Source organism: Lissotriton vulgaris, chromosome 1_1, assembly GCF_964263255.1.
Source record: "Lissotriton vulgaris chromosome 1_1, aLisVul1.2, whole genome shotgun sequence".
In the NCBI taxonomy this organism is placed as follows: Eukaryota; Metazoa; Chordata; class Amphibia; order Caudata; family Salamandridae; genus Lissotriton; species Lissotriton vulgaris.
The window spans coordinates 152,819,614-152,837,072 of NC_141685.1; the positions used below are offsets into that span (position 1 = coordinate 152,819,614).

The 17,459-nt window shown below is 46.9% G+C and overlaps 1 protein-coding gene across 1 annotated transcript in view; it reads right to left on the reverse strand.

Annotated features, from left to right (window-relative positions):
* Nucleotides 1–17,409, reverse strand: part of LOC147737899 (uncharacterized) — a 610,977-nt gene extending 593,568 nt beyond the window's left edge. The window contains exon 1 of the mRNA XM_086948554.1: nt 17,258–17,409. The gene's annotated coding sequence lies outside the window, so the exon portion shown is untranslated. The remainder of the gene's footprint in view (nt 1–17,257) is intronic.
* Between the last annotated feature and the right edge of the window lie 50 nt (nt 17,410–17,459).

Below are 17,459 nucleotides of genomic sequence, written 5' to 3' on the forward strand. Positions count from 1 at the left end.
TACGCGGAATGTCTAGTATGAGTCTGGCTGATGCGTTTTGGATGCGTTGGAGTTTTTCTGGAGTTTTGCGGTGGTACCGGCGTAAAGGGTGTTTCCGTAGTCCAGGCGGCTTGTGACCAGTGCATGGGTGACCGTTTTTCTGGTTTCGGTGGGGATCCAGCAAAATGTTTTTTTGAGCATGCGAAGAATATTGAAGCAAGAAGATGAGACGGCGCTGACCTGTCTGGACATCGAGAGTGAGGAGTCTAGGATGACGCCCAGGTTCCGTGCGTGATCCGTCGGAATGGGTGCTTTTCCAAGGGCCTCTGGCCACCAGGAGTCATCCCAGGCGGAGGGGGAGGTTCCTAAGATAAGGACTTCTGTTTTGTCTGAGTTAAGTTTCAGACGGCTATGCTTCATCCACTCGGCTACTTCTTTCATTCCTTCATGTAGGTTGGTTTTGGCGGTGTTAGGGTCTTTGGTGAGTGAGAGGATCAGTTGGGTGTCATCAGCGTAGGAGATGATGTTGAGGTTGTGTTGGCGTGCGATGGTTGCGAGGGGGCTCATGTATACATTGAAGAGGGTGGGGCTGAGTGAGGATCCTTGTGGTACGCCGCAGATGACTTCAGTGGCCTACGACTTGAATGGTGGGAGGCGGACTCTCTGGGTTCTTCCGGTGAGGAACGAGGTGATCCATTCCAGTGCTTTTCCTTGGATTCCGATGTTTCTGAGGCGCTGTAGAAGGGTGCTATGGCAGACTGTGTCGAAGGCTGCGGAAAGGTCGAGGAGGATGAGGGCGACTGTGTCTCCATTGTCCAGTAGAGTTCGAATGTCGTCTGTTGCGGCAATGAGGGCGGTCTCTGTGCTGTGTTTGGCTCGGAAGCCGGACTGTGAGGGGTCGAGGGATTTGTTGGTTTCGAGGAAGGCGGCGAGTTGGTTGTTGACAGCTTTCTCAATGACTTTGGCTGGGAATGGAAGGAGCGAGATGGGTCGGTAGTTTTTGAGTTCGGTGGGGTCAGCTGTGGGTTTTTTCAGAAGGGCGCTAAGTTCGGCGTGTTTCCAACTTTCTGGGAAGGTGGCGGAGTTGAGGGAGCAGTTGATGACGTCTCGGAGGTATGGTGCTATGATGGAGTCAGCTTTGTTGAAGATGTGGTGAGGGCATGGGTCTGTGGGGGATCCTGAGTGGATGGAGTTCATCAGGCGGATGATGTCTTCAGTGGAGATTGGGTTCCAGTCATTAAGGGTGTTCAAGGGGGGTGAAGGTCCTGCAGAGGGTTGGGTGGGTTGGTCTCCGGATTGGTTGTCGAAGCTGTTTGTGGATGTCTGCGATTTTGTTGTGGAAGAACGAAGCTAGGGAGTCGCAAAGGGCTTGAGAGGGGGTGATGTCGTTTGAGTTGGCTGAGGGGTTGGTAAACTCTTTGACGATATTGAATAATTCCTTGCTGTTGTGGGCGTTGTTATCTAGTCGGTTTCTGAATGCGGCTTTCTTTGCAGTCCGGATCAGTTGGTGGTGAGTGCGGGTGGCGTTTTTGAAGGCGTCCCTGGTGCTGGTGTTTGGGTCTTTTTTCCAGGCCTTCTCGAGGGAGCGACAGAGTTTCTTTGATTTCTTAAGATCATCGTTGAACCAGGAGGCGATTTTGCTGCCTAGTTTGGTTTGACGTTTTTTCAACGGTGCAAGGATGTCGGCGCTGTTGGATAGCCATTGGGTGAGGTTAATGGCTGCTTGGTCGGGGTTTGAGGAGTGGACAAGGGGATTTTGAAGCAGCGATGAGGAGATCTGGTCGATGGTGATTTTGTTCCAGTTTCTTCGTAGAGTAGGTTAAGGATGGTTGTGAGTTGTGGTCTTGTTGTAGGTAAAGTGAACGCAGCTGTGGTCCGTCCAATGGAGAACTGTGGTGTGACTGAAGGAGACATGTTTGCTGGAGGTGAAGATAGGGTCGAGTGTGTGACCTGCGATGTGGCTTGGGGTATTAACAAGTTGTTTGAGTCCGAGGTTGGCGAGATTGTCCAGAAGGGTGGTGGCGTTGCTGTCATTGCTATTTTCCAGGTGAAAGTTGAGGTCTCCCAGTAGAATGTATTCCTCGGAGGGGAGGGCGTGTGGGGTGATAAAGTCGGTGATGTCGTCGCTGAATTGTGCGCGGGATCCTGGAGGTCGGTAGAGTAGGGTGCCTCTGAGTGTGGTTTTGGGATCGGTGTGGATCTGGAAGTGAAGGTGTTCGGCGCTGGTAAGGTTGATGTCTGAGCTGGTTGAGATGCGGATGGAGTTCTTGTGGATGATAGCGATGCCTCATCCTGTTTGGTCGTTTTGGTCCTTACCGATGATCTTGTATTCTTCCGGGATGGCAATGGTGATGTCTGGGGCTGATGAGGCGTTCATCCACATTTCTGTTAGGAAGGCGACGTCGGGAGAGGTGGTGTCAAGTAGGTTCCAGAGGTCGATGGCGTGTCTGTGGATTGAGCGGGTGTTGAGCAGGATGCATTTTAGGTGGTTGGAATCAGCTAGCTGTTGTGTGTTCGTGGATGAGGAGTTGTTCTTGGTGCCGTGGAACTTGCAGGAGTTACATGAGAAGGGTCCATGGGTGAGTCCAGGAGCGGCTTGGGCGCAGTTGGGGTGACGGCCGGGGTTTAGGGCTATGAGGGTGGTGGCGTCGTATGTAATGCGGGAGGGCTGGGCAATGCGTGGATCAGGGTGTCTGGCGCTGGGCGCGGTCCAGGCGCGGACGGGCGTAGACGGGCTTACCTTTGGCGCACCTTCGGCGCAACTGGGGCGCGAAACACTGCGCGCTGATGCATTAGTCATATATGGATGGTGGAGGGGACGGAGCGTGGGAGGGGCAGCAGGGAGGCGGGAGCGAGGTCCAGGGAGGGTCAGGGACGGTCAGCAAATCAACACAATGGCTGTCTGGTAAACAAACGTTGCGAGCGTCTCAGCCAACAAAAGCCACACTGAAATTGGAGCGCTATGCAGGGCAAGACTATCTGAGGCCAGCAGAGGAAAGCGCTATATCAGGTGAGGCTACAAAGCGCTATGCAGGGCTAATAACTAATCACCACACTCGAGATGTAATTCTATTAGGCAGCAAGGCAGCAAGGCACAGCAGTGTGACAAAGCGCAGCGCAGCTTTGAATTCCAGTATATAATGAAAATAAAAAGAAATGCGAGGCAGAATTCAGCTTCAATAAAAACGATACCAGCCAGGAGAGGAGAGGAGGGAGGGAGCGACCGTTTCTGGTGTTAGCAGGGCGGTCACAGTTCACTACGAGGATGTGGGCAGCCTGTAACTCTGTGGGTGGGAGGGGCAGCAGGGAGGCGGGAGCGAGGTCCAGGGAGGGTCAGGGACGGTCAGCAAATCAACACAATGGCTGTCTGGTAAACAAACGTTGCGAGCGTCTCAGCCAACAAAAGCCACACTGAAATTGGAGCGCTATGCAGGGCAAGACTATCTGAGGCCAGCAGAGGAAAGCGCTATATCAGGTGAGGCTACAAAGCGCTATGCAGGGCTAATAACTAATCACCACACTCGAGATGTAATTCTATTAGGCAGCAAGGCAGCAAGGCACAGCAGTGTGACAAAGCGCAGCGCAGCTTTGAATTCCAGTATATAATGAAAATAAAAAGAAATGCGAGGCAGAATTCAGCTTCAATAAAAACGATACCAGCCAGGAGAGGAGAGGAGGGAGGGAGCGACCGTTTGTGCGTAGATTAACCTAATATATGGATTACCATGGGTTACAGTGGTTTATATTACTAAAAGCAGTATAAGACTTGAGCTCGTATAATAATAATGCATGCCAAGTTTAGAACTGATAGATATTTCCCATGATAATCTGGTACAACAGATGAGATATCTATAATTTTAATAATACAGACAGGTTTAGTCTGTAAAATGGGATCAGCACAGCGATTCCATAACTAATAGTTGTGACGGAATCCACTGCCGTTTTTAGTTTTTAAGGATAAGATGATACACAATAGGTTGGAGATTGATTTGGAGGAGTCGGTAATGGATGAGTAATATGGTGCTCGATGGAAATGTTATGAAGACTGGAAATAATGGACAGGTATGATTCTGTTTCAGAATTTCTGAGCATACGACATAAGATACCTACATCCTCACCCAGGCCGACAATTGGCCGGGACGGAATTACAATTGGTCGGAAGGTAGGCTCTTTTGGTGACAATTTGATTATATGTCAACTAGTTAGGAGTGATTACGTTTTCTGATGTTTGCCCGAATACTCATATTGGTCTAATGAATTACAGGCCAGCTGATCTCGATTCCAGTATCTCAGGTATGCCACTCCTGGGGTATATACTGTAAGCGCTACAGATAGCATGAAGAATATAGACACTATATACAGGAGATACCCCTAATATTATTTGCATAATATCCCCACCACTGGGACACACAGGGAATAGAGAAATAAATTATCTCAATTTTGAATGCAACACAACCAAAATTGTGCCGTATTTCTGTCTCACTAAACTCACACTTTTGGGGTGCTTATCCTCTACCTTAAAAGGGGACTGAGGGACTATGTACACATATGCATAGATCTTGATGCAAAACATATGTGTGATGTTGTTACATCGCATTGTATATATGTTTTACAGCCCTGACGAAGTCGCGGGTGAACTACCCAGGCAGCGACAAAACACGTGTTGGCAACAACTACAGGAATAAAGAAAAGAAAATATGAATACAGAGATTGTTTACTGCTATTTTTTGTTTATATATATGAACAAAACGGAATAAGGGTTTATGTGAGCTAGGACATTGTAACAAAATTTGTACAGTTCTCATGTGGAGTACTGAATGATGAGGTCAAGGATGAGGACCCCTCCCTAAGCACCATAACACACTAAATAGTATAGTACAGATACACCGATAATCAAGTGGGGCGCCACTATCACTAGACTGTACTCATCCTCCCGAGAAAGAATATAGCAGCCATGGTTGCTGCTTTTTTATTTTATGCAACTAACAACCATAGACAAAGCCAATAGTTCTGGCTTGTTACAAAAACACCTGATGGAAGTGGTACACAACAGCCAGCACCTCCGTAAAAGGTTGCCACAAAGTTAACAAGATGAAGCGGATTTTCTCCAGCGTGCTCAATACCAAGCACTGTGCCATCCACAGTGCTAATCTATATGTAGAAAATCTTCATATAGCAAAACAATAATCTGAATGACAGAGCACAGCTCAAACAAGTTATAAAGGGGACTCAAGTGGGTCCACAGCTCTGAGAACAATAGTAGCACAAGTCCAATTATATATGTAACAGAAATATGTTATTCATAAGTCTTCTCAAATGTTGACACGTAGAGACAGAAACAAGAACAGCTGACACGTGTTGTGTCTTGGGACGACTTTTTCAAGGCTGTTTAACAGAAAAATACATTTAATTCATAACTTTTTAATAGTTATTCACAAAAAACGTTTTTGTATGTAGAAAAATCTATTAAGTTTCTAATAAAAACATGCCTGTAGAAGAAACAAGAAGGGGTAGAAAGGAAGGTCTTAAAAGTGTTGGTTAAAAAAGGGAAACAAAGGGAAAATGTTGGAAATATCCAGTGAATCACAAAGACACCCAAGTACACAAATTGAAGCTCCAAGTGAAAGAAAGAAAAAGTCAATTAAAATGAAAAATAGACCCAATCTCCATATAGTACGCCAATTCCAAATCATCCAAGGATAATTGGTGAAGTGAAACAATTCCAGAGAGTAACATATAAGTAAATACCTAAGTTGAGAATGTTATAAATATCATATGAGGCGCCTCTACGCTTTTCAAAGGGTATTCTGATGAGGTAGTATGGCTGCCAAGCTAGAAGATGTTCTGCAGATATGTAGAATGTATACTAAAAATAAAATAAAGGCGAAAATCCACGAGTTAGTCCTATACAATCTTCTTATATGTTTTACAACTAGCTCCTCAAAGTCCTGATTGATCGCGTCAAAACATAGATCCACATGACCTTTCTACCTTTATACCAGCTAAAAAATATATTTACTGGAAAGGATGTGATGTAGTGTAGTAAAAAAAAAAAATATATATATATATATATATATATATATATATATATATATATATATATATATATATATATATATATATATATATATATATATATATATATATATATATTCTGCTCGGCTTCAGAACTCGTTTCTTCCAAAGAACCGCACTTGTGGAACCAAGGTTTTTGCAGTGCTCACACCATAGGTTTATTCACAAAGGTTTAACAGACGCGTTTCAGCATTACGCCTTCATCAGTTTCAGTTACATTGTGGGGATTGGCCTGGGTTATAGCTACAGACAATCATGAACATGGTTGACGGACTACAATGATATTTGCGTCGCGCCATCTTGGAACATGTAAATACATATCAACCTTTAGGTACGTTTTACCCCATATTGGAAACTGGGTAAATCTTGCCGTGTATCGGCATGGTTCCCCATGTTTCACACATCCGGGGAAAATGTCAGGAGCTTAGAGCCATATTGCCCCCTCATTTCAAAGTTTCCAAAGTCCATCAAGCCATGTATTGGCGAGTCCTATATTCCAGCTTACTCAGTGCAATTTATTTACAGTGCCCCAGCCCCCCATGTTCTTCTGCATTTAGTCTTGAAAAAGGGGAAATAAACAAAAACTTAACTCAAATTTCAGTCTATAATATTCAAGTGTCTCATGGAACCAAGTATTCAAACCTGGAAGGGAATACACCTTCTTGTACTGGGTGGTAGATGTCTCACTCAACTATTTCCCCAGATGTACAGCCAGTTCTTCCCCGCTGTTCAATCCCACCGGTACTTTGGTCATAAAGTCTATAATGTACCTTGATTCCAAGCGTCTCAATGTTTTTAACCTGTCCCCACCTCTCGGATTTTCCGGCACATAGTCTAAGCCAAAGTACTGCAGTTTATTCCTGTCTCGTTGATGCACTTGGTCAAAATGTCTCGCGACAGGGTATGCTGGGTCAGCTTCCTCTATTGCCCTTTGGTGTTCAAGTACCCTGATTTTTAGTTGGTGGATCGTACTTCCGATATATCTTAACCCACAGGGGCAGACCAGGCAATAAACTGCATAGCTTGTGCTACATGTTAGGAACTTCTTAATAGGTTTGGAAATGCCGGCACCGGGGATGTCATATTTTCGCACTCTTTTACATCCTGCGCAGGCCTTGCATTTCCCGCAAGGGAAAAATCTCCCCAACTCAGCAATTTTACCTGTCTTTTGTGTTGTTTTTTTGAAATGGCTTCTCACTAAGGAATCTCTCAGTGACCTTGCCTTTCGGTAAGTGATCAGGGGCTTGGTTGGGATGTCATCTTTCAATATGGGATCAGTTCTCAGGATGTGCCAGTTTTTTTGCAAGATTTTCCTTAATCCCATAGAGTCGCTGGTGTATGGTGTTATTAGGCGAAATTTCCCTTCGTTATTAGATTGTTCTTTTGGTGGTTTTGGTTTTAGGAGGTCTTCCCTTTTAATTTTCCTCACTTTCTTTAAGGTTTTATCCAGAGACACTGGATCATATCCTCTTCTGCAGAACCTTTCTATGCAACCCTCTGCTGCTTTTTCAAAGTCCTTCTCTTTGCTGCTGTTCCTTTGCACCCTGAGCAGTTCACCGTACGGGATACTTTGTATCAGCCTTTTTGGATGGTTGCTATCGGCTCTCAGAATGGAATTGCTTGCCGTCGGTTTGCGATACAGTGATGTATGTAACCTATTGTTGTCTACATTCACCCTCAGGTCCAGATAGTCAGCTGTTGTTGAACTTATCGTGCCTGAGAAGTGTAGGTTACAGTTGTTATCATTCAGGATTCTTATATATTGTTGTGCCCCCTCCAATCAATCAATCAATCAGTGACACTTATAGAGCGCGCTACATACCCGTAGGGTCTCAAGGCGCTGGGGGGGGGGGGGTGCCGCTACTGCTCGAACAGCCATGTCTTCAGCTTCTTCCTGAAGGAGAGGTGGTCTTGGGTCAGGCGCAGGTCGGGAGGGAGGGAGTTCCAGGTCTTGGCGGCCAGGTAGGAGAAGGACCTTCCTCCTGTAGTCGCTCTTCGGATGCGGGGGACGGCGGCGAGGGCGTGGTTGGCTGATCGGAGGTGGCGTTTGGGAGCGTAGAAGTTGATCCGGCTGTTGAGGTAGCTCGGGCCTTGGTCGTGTAGGGCTTTGTGTGCGTGGGTGAGGAGGCGGAAGGTGATTCTTTTGTTGACGGGGAGCCAGTGAAGGTCTCTCAGGTGTCCGGTGATGTGGCTGGTTCGTGGGATGTCGAGGATGAGTCTGGCTGAGGCGTTCTGGATCCGCTGGAGTCTCTTCTGGAGCTTGGCGGTGGTACCAGCGTAGAGGGCGTTGCCGTAGTCCAGTCGGCTGGTGACGAGGGCCTGGGTGACGGTCTTCCTGGTCTCGGTGGGGATCCACCGGAAGATCTTCCGTAGCATGCGTAGGATGTTGAAGCACGCCGAGGAGACGTTGTTGACTTGCCTGGTCATGGAGAGGGAGGAGTCCAGGATGAAGCCCAGGTTGCGTGCATGGTCTGTCGGTTTGGGTGCGGTGCCCAGGGCGGGAGGCCACCAGGAGTCGTCCCAGGCGGAGGGGGAAGAGCCCAGGATGAGGACCTCCGTCTTGTCAGAGTTCAGTTTCAGGCGGCTGGTCGTCATCCACTCGGCTACCTCTTTCATCCCTTCGTGCAGGTTGGCTCTGGCGGAGGCGGGGTCGTTGGTCAGGGAGAGGATCAGCTGGGTGTCGTCGGCGTAGGAGATTATGCTGAGGTTGTGTTTGCGTACGATGGCCGCGAGGGGGCTCATGTAGACGTTGAAGAGGGTGGGGCTCAGAGATGATCCTTGAGGGACGCCGCAGATGACTTCGGAGGCTTCTGATTTGTACGGTGGTAGGCGGACTCTCTGTGTCCTTCCGTCGAGGAAGGAGATGATCCATTCCAGCGCCTTGTCCTGGATTCCGATGTTGCTGAGGCGCTGTACTAGGGTGCGGTGGCAGACCGTGTCGAATGCCGCGGAGAGGTCTAGGAGGATGAGGGCCGCTGTTTCTTCATTGTCCATCAGGGCTCGGATGTCATCGGTGGCGGCGATGAGGGCGGTCTCGGTGCTGTGATTGGCTCGGAAGCCGGACTGTGAGGGGTCGAGGGATCCGTTCGTCTCGAGGAAGGCGGCCATCTGCTTGTTGACGGTCTTCTCGATGACTTTGGCTGGAAACGGGAGGAGCGAGATGGGGCGGTAGTTCTTGAGTTCGGTGGGGTCCGCTGTTGGTTTCTTGAGTAAGGCGCTGAGTTCGGCGTGTTTCCAGCTCTCAGGGAAGGTGGCGGTGTCGAATGATGTGTTGATGATGTCTCGCAGGTGGGGTGCGATGACAGCGTCGGCCTTGTTGAAGACGTGGTGAGGGCAGGGGTCGGTCGGTGATCCGGAGTGGATGGAGTTCATCGTGCGGATGGTGTCTTCGGTGCTGATCGGGGTCCAGGCGTGGAGGGTGGTGGTGGGGGGTGATTGTTCGGTCATGGTGTGCGTTGGTTGGTTGTTGAAGCTGTTGTGTATGTCCGCGATCTTGTTGTGGAAGTATGAAGCGAGGGAGTTGCAGAGGTCTTGCGATGGGGTGATGTCGTTGTTTCCTGCGCTGGGGTTGGAAAGCTCTTTCACGATGTTGAAGAGTTCCTTGCAGTTGTGTGCGTTGTTGTCCAACCGTTCCTTGAATGCTGTTTTCTTGGCGGCGCGGATCAGCTGGTGGTGCTTCCGGGTGGCAAGCTTGAAGGAGGTCCTGTTGTCCGGTGTAGGTTCCCTTCTCCAGACTTTCTCGAGGGCTCGGCAGTTCTTCTTGGAGCTCTTGAGTTCGTCGGTGAACCATGGGGCTTTCTTGCTTCCGGGTCTGCTGGGCGGGGTCCTCAGCGGGGCGAGCTCGTCCGCGCAGATGCTGATCCACTTCGTGAGGTTGTCGGCGGCCTGGCTGGGGTTCGCTGAGCTGGCAGGAGGGTGCCACACGATGAAGAGGTCATCAATATACCTGAACCACCGTATCACTCTCTCTGTTTCCTGCCCCTCAGTCTGAAGGACCATGGGCACCCGCTCCTCCCACCAGCCGACGAACAAGTTCGCGTAGCTGGGAGCAAAGCAGGTGCCCATCGCGGTCCCAGAGACTTGTGTGTATAGCTGGTCGTTAAACAGGAAAATGTTGCTTGTCAAGCAGAACTCTATCAATTCTAGCAACATACGGTTGTGTAGTGCAAACCTGGCAGGTCTTTACTTGAGAAAGTGCTCTATTGCTACCAAGCCTAGTTCATGTCTAATGTTGGTGTATAGGCTGGTTATGTCCAATACAATCATCAGGTATGATGGGTCCCATGCAACGTCAGAGATTTTTGACAAGAAGTCTTTGGTGTCTTTTACATGGGATTTGAGTTGGGTTACCAAAGGGAATAAGAAGCTGTCAATGAATTTTGACATGTTTTCTGTTAGTCCATTCATAGATGACACTATTGGTCTTCCTGGGGGCTCCTTTGCGTTCTTATGTAGCTTAGGTAAGTGGTAGAAGGTGGGGATCGTGGAGTTGTTACTTCTTAGGTACATGTTTTCTTCACTTCCCAACATTAGTCTCTTGTACCACTTGTTGACCAGTTCGTCATATCTTCTTATGCCATCCTTGTACTGTTTCTCATCCGTCATTCGATAATATTGCGTGTCCAAAAGTTGTCTTAGTGCCTCTCTTTGGTAATATTCCCGTGTCAGTAACACAACGTTCCCGCCCTTGTCTGAGGGCTTGATTATCGTGTTCTCGTCATTTTCAAGGTTTCGTAAAGCCTCTCTTTCTTGTGAGTTGATGTTATCTTTCTTGTTTGCCGTTTCTCGTTTCCCTCTTAAGGACACCAGGTCGTTTAAGACAGTTTCAGAGAAGGCATCTATTGCATCCCAAGGCATTAAGGGGCAAAATGTCGATATTGGCTTGAAACCACTATCTTCTCTTTCTTGAGCAATGTCGTTGGTTGTGGCTCTGTCGATCATGGTATTACCCTGTGATGTTTGTGTGTCTCTTTCCATTCTTAGGTTCTCTAAGTTCTCTATCCCTCTCAGATCTTCACAGGATAGAATGTCGGTAGCAGTTAGTCTCTTTCTCACAAATTTAGATCCTTTGGTGTTTATTCTTAGTTGGTGATATTTATGTAACTTGAGTTTCCTCATAAATGCATGCAGATCGATCCTCATCTGTGTATATTCGCTTTTACTATTGGGGCAGAAGCTTAGGCCCCTGCTAAGTAAGTTCTTTTCTGCTTCCGTTAACTCTCTCTCCGATAAGTTAACCACCGTGAGGTCGTCTGTATGAGTGGTAGTTACTTTTTGTTGGGCTTTCTTCTGTTCCTCCATCTCTGGGCCCTTCCTCTTTCTGCCTCCCCCTGCTCTCCTTGTTCTCCTCCTGCTTCGTTTTCCGGAGGCTTGTTCTTGCCGCCTCGTAACCATGATTGGCGGATTACTGTGCATTCGTTGTGAAAAGGAGGAGGGACGGGTGTCTGTCCTCCCCTTTGTTTCGTTCTTTTTCTTTGTTCCTCCACCGCCTCACTGTCGGTGACTTCGGATTCCGATGTGTTCACTGGTGATACTGCGCCTTGGGCTCTTTTACGGTCAACTTCTCTTCTCGGTGCGTCGTATTTTTTGGCAAATGTTAATATTCTGCCAGACAAGTAGTCGTTTTCGTCTCTTGCGTATTTCTCTTGTTTACGGGTTTTGATTTTTTCCTCGTATTTATTCAGACGGATTTTAAGTTGATCCTTCAGAGTTGTCAATTTTTCCGGTTTCTCTTCCTTTAGCAGTTCTTCCTCCAATGTCTGTATCTCCACTAGAGTCTTTTCACGGTCACTCCACGCGTATCTCACTAGTATTGCCAGTGTTCCTTCGCAGTACTGGGCGGTGTGTTCAGCCCACTCGGTTAAGAGCTGGGGGTCTGGGTTCTCGTAGGAGGGAATCGTGTACACTCTTAGACCTCTTGGTACCCTTTTGTCGTCTATGTAACTCTGGAGGCTCGTAGCCTCCCACCACTTCCGAATTTCTCTTTCGTAAAGTCTCTCAAGTTTCACCAAGAGTTCGTTAAGTTTTGTTTTGGGCTGTTGGGGAGCTGCGCTTGCACTAGAGCTTGCTGTTATAGTCTCTTGTTTTTTGAACATTCCTTTCGCTGCATCCCTGCGCGTATCCTGACAGTACATATCCTCTCATGGATAACACTTGTTACTTTGTGAGAATTGGTGTGAGCACCAGTTTGGTGAACCACTGTCGCCCTGCTGCTAATGCTCCGCCGCCCGTTTGGATCCGGGCTCGCGCTCTCACCGTGAGGTTTGCGTTTTCTGCGTCGTCCTTCCGGTCTTTGGAATATAGGACTCGCCAATACATGGCTTGATGGACTTTGGAAACTTTGAAATGAGGGGGCAATATGGCTCTAAGCTCCTGACATTTTCCCCGGATGTGTGAAACACGGGGAACCATGCCGATACACGGCAAGATTTACCCAGTTTCCAATATGGGGTAAAACGTACCTAAAGGTTGATATGTATTTACATGTTCCAAGATGGCGCGACCCAAATATCATTGTAGTCCGTCAACCATGTTCATGATTGTCTGTAGCTATATCCCAGGCCAATCCCCACAATGTAACTGACACTGATGAAGGCGTAATGCTGAAACGCGTCTGTTAAACCTTTGTGAATAAACCTATGGTGTGAGCACTGCAAAAACTTTGGTTCCACGAGTGCGGTTCTTTGGAAGAAACGAGTTCTGAAGCCCAGCAGAGTGTTATTGCGGGTACCCATTACCGCATACCGCACCCGCCCGCGAGTGCCCTGATTTTCCAGTGGGACAGGGAGCGTGATATATATATATATATATATATATATATAATGTAACTAATGCAAGATACAATGAATGGTTTAACTCATGTGGGCTGCTTAGTAACAAGCCAAAACTTACTAAATCCAATGAAGAGTACTGGGCCCGCAGTCTAATAACCAGCAGTAAGATGGAGCATCCGAAATATGAGACCCATCACAGCATAAATACCAGCAGCTAAAGAGATCAGTATAGGTGATAGTAAATGTAAAGTATCAAAAGATGACTTAAATCACCTATCTCTAAAAGCCAGCTTTATAGTGACCCTAACAACCTCTCTTCCCAGCACTTACTTTAGAGAGGAGTATCTATGGCCCAAGTAGTCGGTCAGAAATATTTTCTCTGTGTCGAGTGAACCTTCGTAGTAGTTATAGGTAAGTAAAGAGTCCTGGAACGACAAGTAAGTAGAAACCAGAACATTGGTATGCAAACTATTGGACAACAGGTAGTGTGCTCTTGCACTTGCCCTAATCGTCAAACATCGAAAAGCCTGAAGAAGCCAGCAGATACAGGGAACACTTACTCATAAATATTCAGAACGATCTTCCACTTCAATATTAGTGAGAGCGCCATGATAGCGAGCATAAACCACTTAGTAATGGTGTGGTCAGAAAGCCTCTGGGTGTAGGCAGCTAAATGGAAAAACATGTAAATAGGCCATTAGGTCAGCAGTAGTATCAAGCATATAGAGTGCCTTGAACGCACCAGGTTGAACAAGCAAACCAATGTTGAGACAAAACAAGAACAATACAAACTCATCATAGAAATAATAAGTAGATGTTACGTCCTCTGTAGTTGTGTCCCTCCATTGACACAGTTCTGCCATTGCTTTTTTGATGTCCCTGTGCGGATACAGTACCAGCCGTGAGGTCATCAGCTGACAGTTGACAGCTGATTACTGCTTTGACTGCTTTGACAAGTTACGCTAGAGCTCCCCTGGAGCCTGTGTTGGCGATTATAAATAAAGAACTTCTTCGCTTATTATCTGGTGTGTATCGGAGTTCTTTACAAAGTGGCGACGAGCACCAACACGAGAACTCAGCACTTAAGGAAATATACAAGGATACAGTCATAGAAGATACGCGATTTCAAGTACTTCGTGTCAGGTGAATTCCAAGATTTGCAAAGAATAAATTGATGTTGTTAACATCAGTGCATTTAAGGTCGGCGAACAGTCAAATATGTAATTAAGGTGAACACAGTAAACTCAAACGAGTAAAAATTCTGAAGAAAAAGAAACTTGATAAAATTTGAACATGCAGAAATGAACTTTGGCTAAAATACTTACTTGGAACTTGCGATTGAAATAAGAAGTAACAAGGAAAAATTATCGGAAAAAAACATAGTACAACAAAGAAACCAACAAGAATTTTCAGCGAGCCACAAGCCAAACTTCATCTAAAAGTCTAAACAGCAAGTAAGCTTCAAGCAACACATTTCAAGGTAATTTTAAAAAATGTGACACTTTCTCTTCAACTTTTAATATTGCTGGAATTACATTCTGACTGGAAAACACACTTGCTGAGGTACCCAACTGCCTTAACGAACACTCACAAACTGCCGCATTGAATTATTCTTCCTACGTCATCAGTCCATCTGTGTAAACGTCAGCGACGAAGACGGATGCCTCTAACGTCAAGCGGCCATCTTTAAAGTAATAAATCAGCAGTCCAGTTTACCTGCCTTGTACGTCAGCGCCATTTTAAAAAAAATAAAGAAGGAAAAATAAACACTTCTCATCCACACAGCCGGAGCGTAATTAAGAAGCATCTTACTAGCAGAAGGGATCTTCAAGGATATATAAATAAAGAACTTCTTCGCCATTATCTGGTGTGTATCGGAGTTCTTTACAGTAGATCTCTGGTGGAACAGGTCACCCACCCCACCCCCATCGAGGAGCGAAAATCCTTAGTCACTTGGCAGAACTTTGCCGCCATCTCAGAGGCTGATCTCCTCAAATGCATCCACGAAATCAAACCCTCCAACCATTCTTCTGACCCCATACCCAGCGGCATCGCCATTAATTTCTATACTGACACTCTCTCCTACTCGACCAGGCTAGTCAATCTCTTCCCCAGTCAAGGATCCCTCCCAATTGTCCTCAAAACTAGACAGGTTTTCCCCCTTCTAAAAAAACCCTCTACAGATGCAAATGACCTCAATAACTTCCGTCCCATCACCAATCTCCCTTTTCTTTCAAAGATCACACAAAAATGTGTTGCAAAACAACTCTCCCAACACATTATGGACAATCATCTCCTCAACATGTTCCAGTTGGGCTTTATTCAAAACTGCAGCACTGAAACAACACTGCTGCTAGTGATCGATGATGCGTTGCATATTCTCAATTCGGGGGAATCGTGCCTTCTGATTCTTCTTGACCTCTCTGCACCTTTTGACACTGTTAATCACAACACCCTCCTTAACATTCTCCGACAGAGAATGGGCGTGGAAGGCACAGTACTCAAATGGTTTGCCTCTTTCCTCTCGGACAGATCCCAAATGATCAAGATTGCGAACAGTCTGTCGTCTCCACTGGTGGTTGGTCAAGGCGTACCTCAAGGTTCTATCCTTGCTCCCACTCTGTTCAATCTCTACCTGGAATTATTAGGGAACCTTCTAAGCAAATCAGGAATCCTCTACCATCTTTATGCGGATAATACCCAAATCTACCTCAAGGTGTCTTCCCCTCATGATCTCTCACTACTCAGCTCTACTCTCAACGCTATTCACAACTGGATATTAGCTCACCAAGTCATTCACAATCCCTCTAAAACGGAATTCCTCCTCTCATCTAGCTCTCTCTCTCTGCCTCCTGTTCACTCCTGGATGGATCAATCAAATCTACTCAACAGTAAACCCATAATTGTGGACTGCGCTAAATCCTTAGGTGTCATACTTGACAAAAGACTCAACCTAACCTCACACATCAATTCTATGGCCAAGAGCGCACGTTATCAGCTGTGCCTTTTATGGGGGATTCGCCGGTTCTGCCCGGAGAATGACCTAAAAACGTTGGTCCAATCGCTAGTTCTCTCTAGACTGGACTATTGTAATTCTCTTCTGACTTGGCCTTCCCAAATCTCACCTCTCCCCCCTCAAATCCGTCCTCCATTCAGCAGCTCGCTTCATTTCAGGGTCCAAACGAAGTGACCACATCACTCCTATCCTATCTTATCTTCTCTCCGATGGCTTCCCATCAAGGCTAGCGCTATCTACAAAACAGCGTGCATCACCCACAAAGCTTTGCACTCTTCCTCCCCTCGCTATCTGGCGAAGAAACTGAAATTGGCTGGAGGCTCAAGACCTTCTCGCAATGCGGAAAAGTTCCTGCTTGAGCCCCACCTCCATCAAAAGGGAAAAATTGATGGCACAATCGTTCTCAGGTAATGCTGTGAGAATCTGGAACTCGCTTCCTCCTTCGCTCCGCTCAGTGCCATCACCTCCATCCAGATCTTCAAAGCGGACCTCAAATCTCTTTAATTCCAAAGACACTTTCAGAACTAATTCCCTCCTTCTCAGTAAATTCGTCACTTATATTTATATTTTTGTTTGTACATCCTGTGCTTGCTGCGGTTAATATTGTGTTTTTTTTACCTGCGTTGTTTTGATTCTATGGCCTGCTATTTTTCGCCAGGAAGTGCTTTAGTCATTGTAAAATTTGTCATATATATTCATATTTTTGCTTGTACAGTCTGCGCTTGCTGTGCTTGAGATTGTGTGCCTTTTTCCTGCGTCGCTTTGATTCTATGGCATGCTATTTTTGTTTGTTCCTTTCCTGTAACCGTTCTCTCATGTAACGTAACTGGTTCTATTGTACAGCGCTCTGACACTTTCGGGTAAAGTCTGCGCTTTATAAAAATGCATTAACCCTTTCCGTGCACGTGACGGAAGCACTCCATCACGAGCTACGGACGCGCTGTGCTGGTGACGGAATGGTTCCTTCACGACCCGGCCGCCGCGCCTGTGCGGCATCAATTTCGCGCCTGCGCAGCGCGTTCTATGGAGCGGGCGGGGCCGTGACGGAACTACTCCGTCACAAGCATAGCGCGCTCGTGGCTTGTGACGGAGTGGTTCCATCACGAGCATGGCGGCGCCGCGCGGCTCCCCCCTAGCGCCGCCGTGGAATTACAGCCACGGCCAAGGGGTTAAAAAAATAAAATAAAATAAATAAAAACAAACACCAGTAATCAGACACCAGGGACATCACCTGGTATTCCACAAACACACACAAGGTGAATGGTATTATATGGAATTGTTTGACGATGACGTTCATTGTCTCTATTTTGTTCTTCATAAATAACAACAAAAAAAACAACAACAAAAAACATAAGATCCACTAAAAATATTATTAAACACACACACATGGTTGGGCGCTTTGAGGACACCTCACCTCTCCTTGTGCACCGCTCAGTGGGGTTTGCAGGGCCTGGGAGGGAGGGGGCCCGCCGAGGGCCCGGCTGCCTGTGAGGAGTGGGGCCCGGTGTGTTATTCCCCCGAGCGAACAAAACAGGCCGTCTCACAGTTGCGCAGGCGCAGCACCGCGCGTCACAGCTGCGCACGTGCGGAGCAAAGATACTACTTCCTATCGCAGA